Below are 20,167 nucleotides of genomic sequence, written 5' to 3' on the forward strand. Positions count from 1 at the left end.
GTCCGGATACGTGAATCTACAAAATGCACGTGCTACAGTTTCAGAGGTGCTTTGTTTGCACTCAGCATTGGATGCACATTAGTTTAATATTTCACGTCCGGCTCACATGCCATCACAAACGACACTTTAACGTCTTTCAGCTCTTTGTTTCCCTTCTGCCGCCGTGGAGAAGACTCTTACAGCCCACGTACACTGCTGGTCCGCTGCCAAGCAGCAGGCTGGAGCTGGTGATCGTAGTGGAGCATTAAGCAGCTGAAGAGCCAGATATTTGACCTCGGGGGGTGATGGAGCAGCAGGACTTCCTGGTCTGGGTCCAGACCCGTGGATAGACCCACTCCAGGGAGTTGGAGTCAAGTGCTTCGTCTGGTATCGTGACATGAAACAGACGTTTCTCTAGTAAAAAGTCAATGAGCGCCACAAATTGTCCATTTTTTTTATATTGCTGACCATGAAAGCAACGCCAGTGGAAATTGGCCAATATCAGTTGGGTCCTCCCCCTCGACTTCGTGCCCTTTGAAATCCCTTAGATCACGCCACCTTTGAAACGCGGGTCCGATGTTGACTCTGGTTTTATCACGGGCACCGTCGCCATCTTTCTTTTTTTCCTTCTTTTCCACCTGTGTTTTCTTCTCCTTGGTTGTTTTGGACCTCCTCGTTTGGGTTTTTAACCGAGGAATTGGAAGCTTGTTGCTACTTCCCTCCGCCTCCCCCCTGTGATAGTGGTACGACCCGAGGGGGGAGGGGCTATGTGTGTACGAACACAGCCCTGGGTGCTGATTGGACAGGATGATCCGGGATTTGTTGATATTTTAAAACAACAGGCTCTACGTGCACGTTTTCTAAAACCGGATGATTTATGTTGTTCTATCGGAGCGTAGTGTCGGCTTCAGGGAATATGATTAAAAAAATGTTGCCGACTGGAACTTTAAGTTGTCTTTCCCTAACTGGACGCAACTGTTTTAAGCCCAAACGTAGTTTTTCCTAAATCTAACCAAAGTGCCAAACCTAACTTTTGTTTTGTAGTATGATGACGAAAACTGCTGAAGGCACGAATGATACTTCCAACTGAAATGCATGTTTTTTATGTTTATGCTGAGCGATGCGGAAATGTGTGTCTGCATACACAAATGGTCAGATTCCAATCTTGGGACTATTTAACAAATTAATTGTAATGCGTTGGTCGACTTCTTTGGACTCGCCCCCTGATGGCCATTAGAAAGAATGCAACTTTAAGGCACCTCAGCATTGGCTTCACTTTTCACATCCAGACCTGTAGTCCTGCAACAGAGGAAACTTGAGTTTTAGGGCCACAGTTGAAGGACCCTATAGTTTTTCGTGACAGCGCCATCTAGTTGTAATTATTGGACAACCAAGGACTTCATTTCATGGCCGTTGGATGACATTTAACAATACAAACAATCATCAAAAAACCAAGATGGCACACGTGAGACTTCAAAAGCGTCGTCCACCAACCAACGGACAACGGTGACTACGTCCACTTCTTAGAAACAGTCTTCACTTGGACCTCGATCTGTCCACAACCGCATCTGGAGTTTGATCTGGTGATTGTTTTTGCCTGAGAAGAGAAATGGGACACACCCCGTGTTTCCAGAATCCCAGGCCAAGTCAGAGTCCAGCCTGTTATTAATGATTATATTATGCTTTACTTTCATTTCACATGCATTTCTGCCTTTATTAACCATTCAGTGTGTGTGTGTGTGTGTGTGTGTGTGTGTGTGTGTGTGTGTGTGTGTGTGTGCGTGTGTGTGTGTGTGTGTTGACTGAGTACAATCATGTGAATTACAGAGATGGTAAATTGAATCAGCAGGGCTGTGTGGCTCCACTGGTCTCCGTCGTTTCCATTGATCCGTATCAGAAGACTCTCTCACTTGAGATATCACAGAGTCTTATTACATCTCACTTAAAGTCATATTTCATTCCATTCTTTTTTTTTTCTGCACGCTCAGCAAACCTGAGCTCTCGGACATTTTACTAGACGACTGTGGTCTGATGCTCTAATTCCTTATTTTTGTGTGTTATTGATTTGCCCCTAATGATTGGATTATTCTATTTCCTGTTCCTCCTCAGTATACATTTGAATAATAATAATACAATTAAAATGATGTCTTTCTTAAGAATACAGAATGTAATGTTCTGTCATTTAAGTCTCTTTAATACCTTAATGACATTCATGGAATAAATAACTAATTCATGAGTACATTTAGATAAATAATGTGTGTACTTGTGATGAATAATACAGTTTACAGCTAAGTATAAGAATGCTTGTATCTTTTGGAGAATTGGCCTCCTCGTCACAATCATCCTGTCCTTTTTCTTTAATTGTTTAACGTTTAAAAGCCTGGTTTGTTTCCGAGCCTGTTGGAATGAAGTTGTACCGCTACTTTTACTTAAAGTGTAAAGATGAAACCAATATTTTATTTTTCATTTCATTTTTTATTTGTCACCCATAAAGTTGTAATATTTTGTTTTCAGACACAATCATCCTGTTTATTCCTATTTAAATGCATCCGTAATCACTTTAGACCAATGATTTCATTATGTCAGGTGATTTGGGTGATTTGTTTGGTGCTATAAAACACAAGACATTTTCAGAATTATTCCCACTTCTGTTTATATGACGCATGCTTACATCAGCTAGCACCGACCGATATCAACCAATAATATCGTGGCATCCATCCATCAATAGTTCTACGACTTTCAGCGGCACGGATGATTCTTTTATTTTCATGACGTTGCTTCGTTCCCAAACGGTCGACCATCTCAGACTCGGGTTTGAAAGACTAAGAAACGTCCATATCATCGCCAGCGTTGATGTGTTTTTTTAGTCATAATACTTCATTGGGAGCTCAAAGTACTCCCGGTCTCCAGCACTTCTCCTGTTTCCCATGCTTTGTGCGTATTGAATGCTGTTTGGTCTCCATTAAGATGCAGGATATCCATCTGCTGCTACGCGAGCCGCCGTATCGACTTTCCTCGGGGGAGGTTTATTTCTGCCTGCAGCCGCTCTGCTTCCCGCAAACAAGGTGCATCCAGAGAGTTTCTCCTCTCCGCCGTGTTGGGAAACAGAGTCACGAAGCCGGGAGTGGACTCTGGACTCACACACACACACACACACACACACACACACACACACACACACACACACACACACACACACACTGGCATACTGTGTTTCAGCATATTACAGCGTGGCTTTGAAGGCCACATGGCCAACAACATGTGGTGTCGCTGTGATTCCCCTTCACACCGGCCATGTTGGAGGACGGAGCTCACAACATGACTACTTCCTGTTACTTCCATATGGCGCCTCGTTAACGTAGCAGCAGAGTAGCAACGCTACGAAGCGTAGGGACTAGCTAGGTCAAATATATCACAAACTTAACAGGGCTCTCAAGTTTTTAATTTAGTTCAGAGTGAGATTTTGGCTGAAGGTGTCCACAGGCAGCGTTATTTCCACACTTCCCATTATCTATATTAGAGGATTTACGGTATGTAAGAAGCTGTGCAATGCCGTCGCGTCGCGTCGCCTCCCGCAAGCTGTCGAAAATCTTTGAAACTGAGCGTTATCGATCTAAAATAAAGACAGATTCAGCAACTGCATAGCTTATTTCTCACATAAAATGTTTTCAGAAACACATTACGGTGAACTATTGTCGTAAAATAAGAGTTTTTTTTAATTATCCGGTAATTTGTCTGCGTGAGAAACACTAGATGTGGCGTGTGAACTGGTTGAAATGCGTGTGTTTGAGAGCCCTGAACTTAATGCGTCATCAACACACTCCAATCACACTGCAGGAAGCTACATTGATTTCATAACGAGGAATTCGTGAGCTAGCTGGCTAACTCGCGGACAGCTGGCTAACTAGCTAACTAGCTGCAGCTGCGTCCACTCTTAGATGCACTTTAATAGTAGTAATAATAATAATAATAATAATAATAGATAAGGTAAACTACAGTAGAAAGTCAATCAAAAATACAATTAAAAAAATAAATCAATAAAAATAAGATTCCATTGTTCTATTGCTACAGTTAGCTTCTTTGCGCCGTGTCGGCACATTTCCATTTAGACTTTAGGAGTACTCGACTTCTCTAATAACCTTCTGGTCAGGTCTTTCTTAATCACACTTCACCATTAGAAGAAACACACAGCTATGTGGTTTTGCTGAGTATTGATTAGCTGAGTATTTAATCATGTACTTTTGGGGGCTCTGAGCTCATATCCTACCACACACACACACACACACACACATACACACACACACACACACACGCGATGATGGGTTTGCACCAGATTTGTACTTTCAGAGTCCAACATGATGAAATAGAAGCTGCTTTTCCAGGTTTCTTTTTTTTAGACGGCTGACGGAGAATCCCCACCAGCCTGTCTGTCTGCATGCTTATGGTCCGGCTCGCATCCTGTCTGTCTGCATGCTTATGGTCCGGCTCGCATCCTGTCTGTCTGCATGCTTATGGGCCGGCTCGCATCCTGTCTGTCTGCATGCTTATGGGCCGGCTCGCATCCTGTCTGTCTGCTTATGGGCCGGCTCGCATCCTGTCTGTCTGCATGCTTATGGGCCGGCTCGCATCCTGTCTGTCTGCATGCTTACGGACCGGCTCGCATCCTGTCTGTCTGCATGCTTATGGGCCGGCTCGCATCCTGTCTGTCTGCATGCTTATGGGCCGGCTCGCATCCTGTCTGTCTGCTTATGGGCCGGCTCGCATCCTGTCTGTCTGCATGCTTATGGGCCGGCTCGCATCCTGTCTGTCTGCATGCTTATGGGCCGGCTCGCATCCCGTCTGTCTGCATGCTTATGGGCCGGCTCACATCCTGTCTGTCTGCTTATGGGCCGGCTCGCATCCAGTCTGTCTGCATGCTTATGGGCCGGCTCACATCCTGTCTGTCTGCTTATGGGCCGGCTCGCATCCAGTCTGTCTGCATGCTTATGGGCCGGCTCACATCCTGTCTGTCTGCTTATGGGCCGGCTCGCATCCTGTCTGTCTGCATGCTTACGGGCCGGCTCGCATCCTGTCTGTCTGCATGCTTACGGTCCGGCTCGCATCCTGTCTGTCTGCATGCTTACGGGCCGGCTCGCATCCCGTCTGTCTGCATGCTTACGGGCCGGCTCGCATCCTGTCTGTCTGCATGCTTACGGTCCGGCTCGCATCCTGTCTGTCTGCTTACAGGCCGGCTCGCATCCTGTCTGTCTGCATGCTTACGGTCCGGCTCGCATCCTGTCTGTCTGCATGCTTACGGGCCGGCTCGCATCCTGTCTGTCTGCATGCTTACAGTCCGGCTCGCATCCTGTCTGTCTCCTAATGCAACCGAGGAGAGAGAGAGTGATGGGGGGGCGTTGTATGTCTCTTGCTAGTCATCTACATTTGCACACATAAAAAAACAGTGAAAATCAATAGCAGAGAGCAGATATTCCAGGAACTGTGTGTGTCTGTGCGGCTTGTCTTACAGCGGAAGTGTGGCGACTCAACCCATGAGCAAACGTGAAACATGGGTGCTGCTGCTTTCGGCCTCAATTTAGTCAAATCCTGCTTTAAAATCTGGTTAGTGTCACACTCTTTAATTACCAAGTCTGCAGCCCTCCAGAGCTTTCAGCCTCTTTTAGCTCACTGTTTTTGGTTCTCGTCACCATGACGACGTGTATTGGTTCGTGGACTCCTGCTGCCTTCACATGCTAGTGAAGATCCCACTGTTGAAGTCAGAACTACGGGAAAGTCACGATCAGGTGCTTTGTTTTCTGGATGAATTTAAAAAAATGATGTGTTTAACTGCAGTATACACTAGATGGCAGCAGTGAGACATGACTAAGGGATTTAAACCAGCAGAGGCACCAATGCTGACAGTCATTAGCTCTGTGTTTATGACCGTTTTTATTATTCACTCTTATTAGTTCATTGAGCTTGAAGATCGTTGTATAAGATGTAAACCATTTAAACCTGGAGACGAGAAAACGCTTGAAATCTCCAAATGCAATTTTATAAAAACCACACTGCAAATCATTTCACAGTACAAGGTGTGATTTTAAATGATCATTGGTTTTCACATTAAGTTAAGTTAAGTTCTACTTTCAGGGATAAAACAAGCCAATCTTATCCTTTAATGTAAAACACTAAATTATGTTTATGCTCATATTTGTACTCTTGCATTAACTATAATTAAATTAAATATCCAAACTCAAGACCCATTAAAATGACTTATTGAATGAGTGATGAGTGATGAACAGACAGAACAGTAACTGAAGTTAATCTGTCAAAACTAAAAACAATAACACAACATTCTAATGTGTAATGTTCTTGCACGTTGACCATACACATTTTCCTTATTTCTAAATAAAAGTTGTTAATGTGAACGTATTCCAATAAGGCTGGTCTGGCAACATTCAGATAATCATGATGCTGCTGCTTTAAAGTCACTGAGTTTGTTCTCGCTTTGTCCAAAAGCAAAACAACTAGAATTTAAGCTGCAAGTACGTCTGCAAATGCCCTGAATCTAAATGTAAATGTAGCTTTCAGCACGCTGGTTGAGAAAATTGAGCAGATTGGACAAAGTACCTTGAAGTTACAACAACTTGTAAAAGCGAAAGGCGCTTTTTGTGACGACCACAACGTTGCATCAGTGTTGCATGAAAGCGCCGTTTCTTTAGATACGACCAAGTCGATCACATTCATTCTTTAGGAGGAGTTTATTAACGTGCACGACCCTAAATGTATGAATTTACAACTTACAACAAAAAAGGCCAATTTGTACATTAATAAATAAGAAATGTGAACTGTTTGCCGGTTTCGGTGCATCAAACGTCTGAGAACTGAAGGTACATTTAAAGAACGAGACATTTCCAACTCTCCAACCTCCACACACAACAAACCTCACACCTACTCAAAAAATAAAAAGCCGTTTCAACCAGTTTCATCATTTAAACTGGATTTATTTGTCCTGAAATGAACGACCTAGAATGAGGTGTCGCTTACAATCACTGAAATAATGCGGCGTAGATCGGACGTTGGAGGCTGCCAGGACAAGGTGTCAGCTTGTGTTATCCGTTCATTCATTTTCCATTCACACGTATTCCCAGAATGTAACAGGCAGGGCCGGTTCATCACAGAGGGATGTGATCGCTGTCCTCGCCGACAGGGCCGGCCCGAGGCAGAAGTCATGTTCCAATTTTTTTTATTCCCTTATCGTTGGAAAACTGACCAAACCTTAACTCAACAGCTCTCATTCTACAGTGCTGAAACACAGGAGCCAACAAGAAGTGCACAAATGTATTTCCCACCATGGCACCACTTCAAAAGTCAAGTATCTGGATCCATCCCAAAACCTTTTGCTTCCTGGAGATGAAAATGCAATTCACTTTTCACTAACGATCTCTTTGACATTCATTGAAGACGTACAAAGTCAGGTAGGAAGGCGATGCTTTTTTATGCTTTGTTAAAATAATCTTCACAAAAGACTTTTATGGTTTTTGAAGTCTGAATGCCATCGGCAGAAGTAAAACGCTAACATAAGTACTACGCCACAGTCACATGACTTCACGTCATCATCACGAAGCTAAAGGCTGATTGGTCAGCAGGATTGTGCAGCCTTGAGTTCGGCATCTTGGATTTTTTTGCAACCAATGAAGGAAGTGACCATATTTGGACTGTGGAGGAGCGACGGGTGGAGCTGACGAACACAAGCAGCAGAGCAGCACCCTGACTGGATCTGGATCCATGTGGATTCTGGTGTGAAGCTGCTAACAAAGTTAGCTTCATAATTCAAGGTCAACTTTACAGCTAAGTGTTAAAGTCATCTTAGTAGCTAACTAGCATTGGTAGCGTGGTAGCGACCTGTCAATCAGCAGGGAAGCCCCGCCCCCTAAAGCATCCCCTGCTTTCTGGTCTGGTGGACTCTAAATGGACCATAATGTACTAAATGAACATCATGCTGGATTGAAGAAGACTTGAAACTAGAGATTGAGACCATAAACTCATGTTTACAATGTTTACTGAGATAATACATCAAGAGAGAAGTAGGACCATTTTCTCATATACTTCTATACAACCAGAGAGGAGTCGCCCCCTGGTGGCCAGCAGAGAGAAGTAGGACCATTTTCTCATAGACTTCTATACAACCAGAGAGGAGTCGCCCCCTGGTGGCCAGCAGAGAGAAGTAGGACCATTTTCTCACAGACTTCTATACAACCAGAGAGGAGTCGCCCCCTGGTGGCCAGCAGGGAGAAGTAGGACCATTTTCTCATAGACTTCTATACAACCAGAGAGGAGTCGCCCCCTGGTGGCCAGCAGAGAGAAGTAGGACCATTTTCTCATAGACTTCTATACAACCAGAGAGGAGTCGCCCCCTGGTGGCCAGCAGAGAGAAGTAGGACCATTTTCTCACAGACTTCTATACAACCAGAGAGGAGTCGCCCCCTGGTGGCCAGCAGAGAGAAGTAGGACCATTTTCTCACAGACTTCTATTCAACCAGAGAGGAGTCGCCCCCTGGTGGCCAGCAGAGAGAAGTAGGACCATTTTCTCACAGACTTCTATTCAACCAGAGAGGAGTCGCCCCCTGGTGGCCAGCAGAGAGAAGTAGGACCATTTTCTCATAGACTTCTATACAACCAGAGAGGAGTCGCCCCCTGGTGGCCAGCAGAGAGAATGCAGGTTTAGGGCACCTCAGTGTTGGCTTCACTTTTAAGAACTGAGGTTTCCCCCTGGTTTAGTTGAATCTCCACCAGCTGATAATCAAAGCAGCAGAAAGTGGAGACGCTGTGTTAAACCTTAATTTTCAGTGTTTGCAGAGACAACAGCCTCTTTCCTGTTTGGACACGAGCCCGGTTAAATCTGTGTTTGTTGGTCTATGTTGTTCTGCCATTCTGTTGGTACATGTGGCATTTTGTAGACTTGTCACGCTATTAACCACAAACTGGCTGTGGCGCCGTGTCCCGGTCAGGTTTTAGAGGACACCCACGAGTTATATCGTCACTGGAAGTCATTCTTTTTTTTTAAAGAAAAATAAGGGTGAACATATTGTTTTTTGATTGTAATTGAAATATTGAATATATGTGTGTCATATTTCATTATGCAACCCTGTGTTGTAAAATGACAAATAAATGGAACCTTGTGAAATCAATTTCACATCCTGAAAGACAAATGATCTGCAGCGTTGGTGATGATGTTTTGATCTGTAATTTTTTTTTAAGTTAAAAAATTGCATCATGTATACAGTATGTATACATATTGGTGGTAAACTGCTGCAAACTCTGTTTTAAATTCATGTTTTTGCCCTTGTAGAACTGTCAACTGAAATATTAAAATTAAATGTAATTAAATGTGCAAAAATGTCCCCTGAGAATATACGCTTATTTATTCTATCATTATGGTCATTAACATGCGGTGGAGCTCGTTTTGAGCCATTAACCAATGATTGGCTTCATTATGGATCAATCTGCTGATTAACTTCCCCATTAAACGATTATTTGTGTTGTAAAAATTCAGGACAGAATGAGAAATGTTGTCCATAAGCTACTGTTGGATCGTTTAATATCATTCAAATTAAACTATAATATTCTTTACACGTATTTCTTTCTTGGTACTCGAGTAAATGTGCTCATTTATACATTCCCACGCCGACGAGGAGCGAGAAATGATGGGGTTTTATTGCTAATTATGACTATTACTGTTAATTATTTACAAACGGAAAACAGCACAGTCAAATGTATTAATAATAAACTATTGTAAAATGGCAGACCATTAATCAAGATTAGGATTTGGTTAGTTTAATTTAAAAAAAAATCTATATTTCTATAAAATATTATATGAAATATATATATGTATAAAAATTATTTATAATATATTTAAAATATGAAACAAATGTCGATTTATAAAATATTTAAAATATGAAACAAATGTCGATATATAAAATGTAATGTGCAATTTATATGAAATAAAATATATTTTATAATATTAAATATATATCAAATTCAAAAAATAAAAGCTAGAATCTGTAAATACATTTAAAACATATTTACATCGCGTGGATGCCACTGAGGTCATCAGACAGCGTTGTCAGCCTCAGGTAGATTAGCTTCTCCTCCTGCTGTGATGTAAAAGCGTGTGCACGTATGCGCGCGCGTGTGCGCGTATGAGTGAGTGTGTGGGTGCGCGCGCGCGGCGGATTCCCAATCACAAACCAAGATGGCGGCGGAGCGGACAGCCGGCTCGGCGGCAGAGTGACAGACAGACGGGACAGACGGGCGGACAGACGGGCGGACGGACAGCCTCGCTCGGGCAGCGGACGACCAGACTCCCGGCACGAAAACGTGAATTTATTTGGAGACGAAGCCACACGCCCGGACGCCTCCCGTTGAACACCGGGACCGACTGCGGTGACTGTGATGAGGCAGCGCCGGTAGACGGCACCGGGGGAAGTGTGTTGGACGTCCACAAGCGGGGGGTGAGTAGATGATGAGACCGCTGCCGGGGCTGGCTGGCCCGGGAGGGATTTACCGAACAGCTGCTGGGTGACGACGAGCTCCGAACCCCCGCTAGCTTGCTGTTGTTTTGTTGATTCAGACCGGCGCTAACGGCGGTGCGTTGTGATGCTCGCAGCGGCGACACAAGTGCGCGGTTGTCGGTGCCACAGGTTGTCTAAGCGATTAAAACGCCTCGTTGAGGGAATATCTCTATTTAATCCGGTTGCACCGGGGTCAAAACCGGCGGTCATTCGGTGATGCACGTCGGGTTTTTTTTTACCCCGCTAGCGTGCGGTCGTTAAGAACTAAAAATACCCCCCAAAACACCCCCCTGCACCCTCCATGCCCGGGGGTATTTTAGGTAGTTCAGGCTGTACTTTTTATTTATTTTAGTCATTGAGGAAATTCCTCTTTACGTCAAATGAGTCATTTCATGAGTGTCTTGTGAAGTTTTTATTTATGAAGCACGTGGGACAACATTAAATGTAATATCTAGATTATATTGATTTTGCGATTCACGATATTATCCTGATAATCAACAAAATGTGCTTAAAACTCTTAAAATGTCACTAAAACTTTGCATTTAATTAAGATACAAATATTGTTATTGCGTTTCATAGTGAACAACCAAATAATCTTAAGTAAGGTGATCATGAATCATAAGGTCTTCCTGTATATACAGGATAAATACAAATAAATACAGTTTTTTAAAAATCTGGATCTATTTTTCACTTCAAGTCACTTGTTATGATATTTCGGATCATCTCGATAATGGAAATTCCCCACGATTGATTATTGTGAGTGTCTTCTTACCTCGATGGGCGAAAAAATCCTTTATCGTCCCATCCTCAATCACGAATCTGTGCACTGCAGGACGCCCTCTGACCTTACACCTCCGTTCAGATAACTAAGGGAAAACAAGTCCAGTCCCTCCACCTGGACCGACTGACCTGCAACACATGAATACAAAACCAACATAATACAGTTAGATTTCTGCAGAAATTACAATGTGTAATGTGTAAGAAGGTGGTGAAGTAGTATAAATAGCTGCTGCTTAAACATGCATTCTCTCTGCTGGCCACCAGGGGGCGACTCCTCTCTGGTTGTATAGAAGTCTATGAGAAAATGGTCCTACTTCTCTCTGCTGGCCACCAGGGGGCGACTCCTCTCTGGTTGTATAGAAGTCTATGAGAAAATGGTCCTACTTCTCTCTGCTGGCCACCAGGGGGCGACTCCTCTCTGGTTGTATAGAAGTCTATGAGAAAATGGTCCTACTTCTCTCTGCTGGCCACCAGGGGGCGACTCCTCTCTGGTTGTATAGAAGTCTATGAGAAAATGGTCCTACTTCTCTCTTGATGTATTATCTCAGTAAACATTGTAAACATGAGTTTATGGTCTCAATCTCTAGTTTCAAGTCTTCTTCAATCCAGCATGATGTTCATTTAGTACATTATGGTCCATTTAGAGTCCACCAGACCATAAAAGCAGGGGGTGCTTTAGGGGGCGGGGCTTAGCTGCTGATTGACAGGTCGCTACCATGCTACCAATGCTAGTTAGCTAAGATGACTTTAACACTTAGCTGTAAAGTTGACCTTGATTTATAGAAACTAACTTTGTGAGCAGCTTCACACCAGAATCCACATGGATCCAGATCCAGTAAGGGTTCCGCTCTGCCGCTTGTGTTCATCAGATCCACCCGTCGCTCCTCCACAGTCCAAATATGGTCACTTCCTTCCACCAAAATGCCAAGATGGCGACAACCAAGATACATAGATATATAAATATGTTTGTCTGAGGAATTTGAGCCAACTGAGCTTCAGAAAGGGAAACACTGGAAGTGGAGTTTGGAGTTAGTCCTCCTCTTGTGATGTAGGACGGCCTCCACCGGGGCTTCAGATTCTGACAGTTTACCCCCCCCCCCAAAAAAAAAGAAAAATCCCCCTTGCATGGCAAGTCTAGTCAAATCACACGTGTGACAGAAATACTCTCCAGTCTGTCATTTAGAAACCTCAGCCCAGCTCACATACCAGAAAGGTAACACTGTAATCCTGTAAATCCTCTGCTTGTGTTTGTGTTGGGGTTTTTGTGTGTTGCTTTTCCAGCGTCTCTTCACACATGACATGTGTTGGTGAGGGAAGTCTGGGTCTTATTATCACCGTGTCTGTTCATGTTGGGAGGGCAGGAGAGGCGTCCTGCTGCTGGAATGCCAGAGAGGGAAGCCGGGTCGCACTTCAACACTGAAGTCGGCACACCGGGCGGACCGAGGTCGCTCGGCTTGGCTGCGTGGTCGCGTGCATCCGTGAAGAGGATTTACGGCAGCGAGGGAAAGATCAAAAGAGCGGACGGCTAGCTGGCTGTCTGCAGAGCTGATTGAAGGCCTCAGGTGGACTCTGTAAACCCTGGTCCCCCTGCAGGCCTCGGGGTTAGTCCTCGCGTAACCAACATCTCCCCTTCCTGCGGCAGCGATGGTGTTAATGCCTAAAGGCAAAGGGTGCATGTTATTCCCCTCTTGCGTAATTCAGTGAACACAAACAAAGGGGGCAAATAAGAGCCCCCCCCCCCCCCCCCCCCCCTCTTCACGGAGCTGTCAGTTACAGAATTTGGGATATTCACATATTTTACTGTCACTTGGTCTGCATGGGAGCGCAGCTTAAAGCCTGAACAGGAGTTTGTACCAAGGCGGTTCCCCTGGCAGCGAGTGGAGGTCTGGGGTTGAAGGTTTGAGTCTTTAATTCTGCAGTTTTTGCACCAGATATTGTGTCACACTATGTGTTTGGGTTGTTTGTCCCTCTGGGTCGATTGACGTGAACGCAATATATCGGGCAATTCCCATACCTTGAATTTGATACCACAACGAGACTTTTTTAGGTACTTTGTATGGATGAAAATATGTAAAATAGTTTATTATCTTAATATTCCATTTAAAAGAAATGTCATAATGTAAACAGCAGGTATTCGTTCATTGGAATATTTTTGCATCAAAAGGAATGAATATTCACTCATAATCGCCAAAATGCTTATAATCACTGACTTTTCTCTTCACATCGGCATAAATGAGATCTTATTTAAAAAAAAAACAGGACATCACTTTAAACCCTAGTTGCTGGACTTTTTGCTTACATGCAATCTAGCGTATAAAAGGCTATTTTTTAAATGGAGTCTGGTGCAGCGGACCTGCATTTCTTACAGAGGGTCTTTTTGACTACTCCAGGTGCTTTTACTCTACATTCAGTCTACTTTCATCCATTCACACACATTCACACACTGATGGCTCAGCCTTTCGGGGGCAATTTGGGGTTCAGTTCTTGCTCAAGGTCTGGAGGAGCCCGGATTCGAACCACCACTCAGAGAAGAAATACAAGAAGATAAGAAACTTCCCGGGGCGACATTACATCACTTAACTGAATATTCTCTGACGACACCAGTCATACTCGGGATCACCTGGAGTGAATTACTTCAAATTTGGACTCGAGGAACGACTAGCTTTAGGAGGCCCAAGGTCGCCGTGACCTCCCGTCCTTCACATTCCTGTGACATGTCAAGAAAGCCTGGTCCAGATTTTCTTCAAATTTGGCAGAAAACGTCCACTTAAGCTCAAGGATTGGATGATTAGACTCTTCATTCAGCATTTTCCCTGAAGGAAGTTGGCTTTAATGCGATTCCTTCATGAATATCATCACCAGATGTACATTTTTCTCCATCAACGTCTACTGCGTTTTCTGCAAGGACACGGGACAACGCTTTGACACAGGTTCTGTGCTTTTGTCTCATTTGTGTGAATGCTGAGTTCCTGGCGATGTTAAATGTCCAGCGCTGACTGGATGTATCGGCTGTGGTTTATTCTCACTCACAAAGGGAGTAAGAGAGCCAGAAGAGCAACAGAGCGAGAGGCGTGACTGCTAAATAAAACGGCGACGGTCACGCCTTCTGCTTTCTTACTTCCTGAGTGTTAACGTTGCTTTATATCTCTTTTGCACTGAAACATTTTAGTCTAGTTTTTGTCGTCGTTATTGACGTGGGGTGAAATATGCCCAGTGCATGAAGAATATCGGTAATAAATAAACAAATTGTTTGTTTCAAGCTCTTGAGAATCGTTCACATAGAAATAAATACCAAGATGTTCAAGCCAACTAAAACATTTCTTCTCAACCTTCTTATCTTTGCTTCAGTAAAGACGCTTAAACTATACACTCTACTATACTTTTTTAGATAAAACCCTTAATAAAATAAACCAAATGCTTCTGTTTGATGTTATTCTGATACCAACAGGTGAGCAGGAAACCTTGCTTACATGAAACAATACATTAATGACCCAAATTATGAAAGTAGGCGATCTGGTCAGTTTAAACATCAAGAATCAGATCAGTAGTTGTTAGTATTGAAGAATTATAGATTGATGAAGTGTGTGTATATATATAAAGATGGGTAGAGATGATAGTATTTGAGTAAAGAGACTTGTTGGTAGCAGATTGATGTTTCAGTGACGTGAAGCAGGACGTCACGTTTTTATGTAACATCGCCAAAAGGAGAGTAGAAAAAGATTTGCCTTTGGAACGACTGGGAGCAGGATTACATGTTCCCAGGGAACGCCATCCACAAACACTAATTAGCCCCAAGCTCCCACTGTATGGTCTGCAGGGACGAGAAGGGCAGATGAGTTTGGAGGTGAGGTTTGCCCAGGGCGTCAAGACACTTAATGGCAAAAATTGCACTGGTCTGTTGGACTTTGGTTGAACAAAAATAAACAATATTTAGTTGCTTAAGCTTATGTATTCAGTCATTATTCAATGGTATACTAAAAATCCATGTGGAAAAAAATACTTCTCACTGTTCTCAGGTCAAATATTTATATGCGAGTCCCGTCCCTAATTAAAATACAAGAACATTACTTATATCAAATGTTTATTAATAATCGATTATCGACTTTCCTGCATCGATTCAGAATCGCGATGCATCATAGAATCGATTGGTTCTCCCACCTTTACTGACCTCTACTGGAATGTTACCTTGATCCTCATCGTTTGAAATACTTGTCCTCAACTAGCTTTAAAAGTGATGTATTTTCTTTTTAAGTGCTGTGTGGTAAATATTTTGGAAAATCAGCTGCTTCATAAGTAGAGAAACCTTTCAAGTGTAAAATCTGGGAACAGAGTTTGGTGTTGTGGTCGAAGAGTTTAATTGGGCTTTACTCTTTTAATGTTGCCTCTCGTCTTTCACAAAGACTGTTTGACATTATGAACCGTCAGAAATGTTTCCATAATAAACATTTTTACACACAGTAGAGAAATGAGCTGTGGTCATTTTATGGAAACATAGTCAGTCTACTCATTTGGCTGGGAGGTATTGAAAAGCCAATTTAAAATATCCCACATTATTCAGAATGTTCAGCCGTGACGGATGGAGCTCCATCCATGACTGGAAACACATTCTCAAGTAGTTTCTATGTTTCTGAATAACGTTAAAGTCTCAGTCGGCAAGTCCGGCGGATCGAGGGCACTCTGTCAGAATGTTTCCAACTCTCATGCTCCTCCCCCTCGACCACCGAGCCCCTCCCCCTCGACCACCGAGCTCCTCCCCCACGACCACCGAGCTCCTCCCCCTCGACCACCGAGCTCCTCCCCCACGACCACCGAGCTCCTCCCCCTCGACCACCGAGCTCCTCCCCCACGACTACCGAGCTCCTCCCCCTCGACCACCGAGCTCCTCCTCCATGACCACCGAGCTCCTCCCCCTCGACCACCGAGCTCCTCCACCTTGACCACCGAGCTCCTCCCCCACGACCACCGAGCTCCTCCCCCACGACCACCGAGCTCCTCCCCCATGATCCACCGAGCTCCTCCCCCACGACCACCGAGCTCCTCCCCCATGATCCACCGAGCTCCTCCCCCACGACCACCGAGCTCCTCCCCCACGACCACCGAGCTCCTCCCCCATGATCCACCGAGCTCCTCCCCCACGACCACCGAGCTCCTCCCCCACGACCACCGAGCTCCTCCCCCTCGACCACCGAGCTCCTCCCCCTCGACTTCGTGCCCTTTGAAATCCCTTAGATCACGCCACCTTTGAAACGTGGGTCCGATGTTGACTGATGTTGATGTTTTATCACGGGCACCGTCGCCATCTTTTTTGGGGGTTTTTAACGAGGAATTGGAAGCTTGTTGTTACTTCCCTCCGCCTCCCCCCTGTGATAGTGGAACGACCCGAGGGGGGAGGGGCTCTGTGTGTGCGAACACAGCCCTGCGTGCTGATTGGACAGGATGATCCGGGCTCTGTCGATCTTTGCAAAACAGGCTCTACGTGCACGTAGAGGCACGCTTTTTTTTCTTCTAAACCGGATAATTTCTGTTGTTCTATCGGAGCGTAGTGTCGGCTTCAGTGAATATGATCAAACACATGTTGCCGACTGGGACTTTAAGAGGGATTTTCCTCTCTGTTCCACTCTCAGGAAAGGTTGAGTTTTAGGTTTTAAGTCTTTCCTGAATGCGGCTGTGCTTCGGCCGAGGCTCCGCTGGTGAAGGCTGTAATTGTCTCTGACCATATTCTGCTGCTGTGTGGTAGTCTAGTCTGGGTTCACGAGGGTCCGGGATTACTCCCCAACCTCTTCCCCTTTGTTCTCATCGTTCCAGACTGAAATAGTCGCTTATCAGCGGAGACTGACGGCGTCCCTAAATCAAAACCACCAGACTCCGAAGTTAACAAGCCGCAAATAAAACAGAGGTCACGCTGGAAAACAAACGTGTAAATCACTTTGTCTGACTTGAGGGCAAAAGCACAAAAAAAAAAAAAATGTTTCTGCCAACGAGGGAATTAAAAGATGAGGCTGGGAGAGGAGGCAGGTCGAGATCCGGTTTCCTGGAGACGTGGTCTTTAATTCCCCACAGGGCTCGACGTCTTACTAATACTGTACACAGAGCCAGGATGCTAGCCTGGTGTGTGGGGTTTAAGCCTGGTGGGATCTGGATCCCAGGACTTACCTTGATATCTGCGCATTGATTTAAGGGACAGAATATTTTTCAATAAACAGGGAACTGGTTTCACTTTCTTCTTGTGCTGCATTCCTGCACACAAATTAGGGCTGCACGCTATTTGGAAACAAAACTGTGGGAAGCAGAAAAATCATTAATATGCAGTCAACTTTTTGGAGACCCACAAAGACCCGTTTTGTCTTCGGTTTAGGGGGAAATATCCGGTCGACAGTAGATGATACATAGAAGTGAAAATACTGGAAACCTGAGGATTTACTTGAAGTGCAGCGCAGCGTGTGTCACGATGTTCTGGTCATAAATCATGAATAAAAATGAAGTACATTAATTTGAGAAAGTGTATGATGACCATCCCCTCAGTTATGTCTCAAGTTTTCATTAGAGACCATTTTGATAATCGATCATTTGTAAAAATGAAAATCCATCCACAATATCACATTAAGACACTAAGACCTTGAGGAAAATAAATCAATGATGTGATCTGGTATTAAAAAACGTTGAGATTTCTGCAAGACTTGCATTTTTCTGTGATTGGATGGCGAGAACCAAACCCCCTTATTGTCCGACTACCAAGGAAAGTCCTCCATCCTCTGGAAGTCTTCAGTCTCTAGTTTGTGGTTGTAAAGTTTGGTGAGGCTGTGATTATCCAAGAGGTCACAATAGTTCATTTTATACAGTGATGTCAAGTTTAAAAAAAATGGTCTCACTACAATGAAACGGTTACTATGGAGACTCACATCATCACACATTGAATTAAATTAGTCATTGTGGATCAATTTTATGCAATTCAAGACTCTTTAGGGACGCCAGTCTGCAGAAATATTCATCCATTCATTTTCAGAACAAGAGGAAAACAAAACTCTGTGAAGGACTTGCGTGTACCCATAGAAACCATTTTCATTGAAAGAAAGTTTGTAGAAAAGTGAAAATGATAGAAAGAAAAATGCCAAAATGTAGCCTTAACTTTGCAGCATTATTTTATTAAGAAGTTTCACGAGCGTTGAGCCCAACTTTCAGCTGCAGTCACAAATATTTCCTAAACTAATTTAAGGGAATTTTCCTGTTTTATTTAAAAAGAAGCAGATATCTTGATCTCAAATACTTCAATATCCCTAATAATCTGCATTGACATCACAGTCGATTGAAGTTCTTCATTGATCAGAACAGCTTGGGAGCGCTTCATTCACAGTGAGACACTGAACCATTCAGATGCTCGGAGCGGCGGCACTAAAGGAAAGTGTGGTCTGAGAACAATCTGGGTTCCCTCGGCCTCTCGTTGGAGCTCCAGCTTGTTTCCACGTCGTTCTCTCTCCTCGGGTTTAATCAGTGATGCTAAAAGGATGGTAAGCAGGTAAAGTCTGTCGCTGCTGCGTCTCGATGCATCACCCTCTGGGCTTAATTGTCCAAAACGACTGACACCGAGACAGAACCGCAGCCCTGAACCTGATTTCCAAACACCGTTTTAAAATGTGGGTCTACGCTCGACATGCACAGCAGGAGCTTCATTAGCATATCCATGTGTGGTATAGGTTAGTCCTGCAGGGATCAAATAGCTAACCCTGACATCGTCTCGTTAGCATCATTAGGATCCGTCCAATTAGTCACATTGCTCATGTAAAGGAAGGCGTGAACGCTAGCGTCCTCCCGCTTTGACGGTTTGGTATGAAGTCGAGGACGGATCTTCTGAAAAGTAAGAGCCGGCTAAACAGTTTCATGCGCCTTCCATCATTCGTAGACGCGAAGGCCGAACCGGGCAGAGCCTGAACCACAGAGGATTTCCTGTTTGCGTCACCAGCTGTTCCCGCCATCGCCTAGCAACCAGCTACAGTTCACAAGAAAGATCACACTGACGTGAAGGTAAATCCATGTACCCTTCGTTCTTTGGCTTTTTCTGTTTCAAAACCAAATTAAAATAACAGAAAAACACCTTTCTGTTATTTTAATTTGGTTTTGAAACGGAAAACCCAAAGAGCGAAGGGTACACGGATTAAGGTAACTCACGTTATATGGTTAAAATGGAGCCAGAGATCATATTTAATTCATTTTATTGTATATTCTGATGGAGGAAATCTGCTTGATGATATATTTCTGGCTGAGGGAGTTTATTCTGTTGCATCTCCTGCTGCTGATCGGCTCGTAGACGCCACGTTGATTAAAATCGAATCGTCGCCGTGAGCAACTAGTCTTGGGATAAGTTGGGCCCTGAAGGATCCATCAGTTGATCCCTGAATCCAGGGAAAGAAGGATCGGGACACAGCTGCATCAAACTGTAATCATCATAATCTCCTTGGTTGTTCAGGAGGAGAAAGTGGCGTTTTCTTATTGACTTTGTAAAGCTGCTATAACACGCATTACCATGTTGTTGCTAATTAGCATCGTAAGACCTTCATCTCACAGCATCAGTTCTCCCATCATGTTCAGTAGCAACAACAAAAAACTTCACCAAAAGTGCTTTTATTTCAGCCGCTACAAACCATCTTTCCATTTCAAGCAGAAGGAAAATAGGTCCGATGACTCACGCCTTGTTTATCCAAAATGCTCCTTAAATCGTCTTGAATCTCATCATGTGGGTTGGAAATCACACCGTCCCGTTCTTTGTCACGGAATCAATTATCAGCTATTATTTTCTACTTGTGATGAAAGGTTATGGAGCTGACTTGGAGCCAAACATGACTGCCTACTGGTCATTAACTACT

At 44.0% G+C, this 20,167-nt stretch overlaps 1 protein-coding gene across 4 annotated transcripts in view; it reads left to right on the top strand.

Annotated features, from left to right (window-relative positions):
• The first annotated feature begins 10,220 nt into the window (after nt 1–10,220).
• The window catches only part of LOC311024972 (C-myc promoter-binding protein-like), a 60,086-nt gene continuing 50,139 nt past the window's right edge, over nt 10,221–20,167 (top strand). For all 4 annotated transcript variants that reach the window (XM_084027603.1, XM_084027604.1, XM_084027606.1 and 1 more), the window contains exon 1: nt 10,221–10,469. The gene's annotated coding sequence lies outside the window, so the exon portion shown is untranslated. The remainder of the gene's footprint in view (nt 10,470–20,167) is intronic.

This window comes from Eutrigla gurnardus (assembly GCF_963514095.1).
Source record: "Eutrigla gurnardus genome assembly, chromosome: 1".
Classification (NCBI taxonomy): domain Eukaryota; kingdom Metazoa; phylum Chordata; class Actinopteri; order Perciformes; family Triglidae; genus Eutrigla; species Eutrigla gurnardus.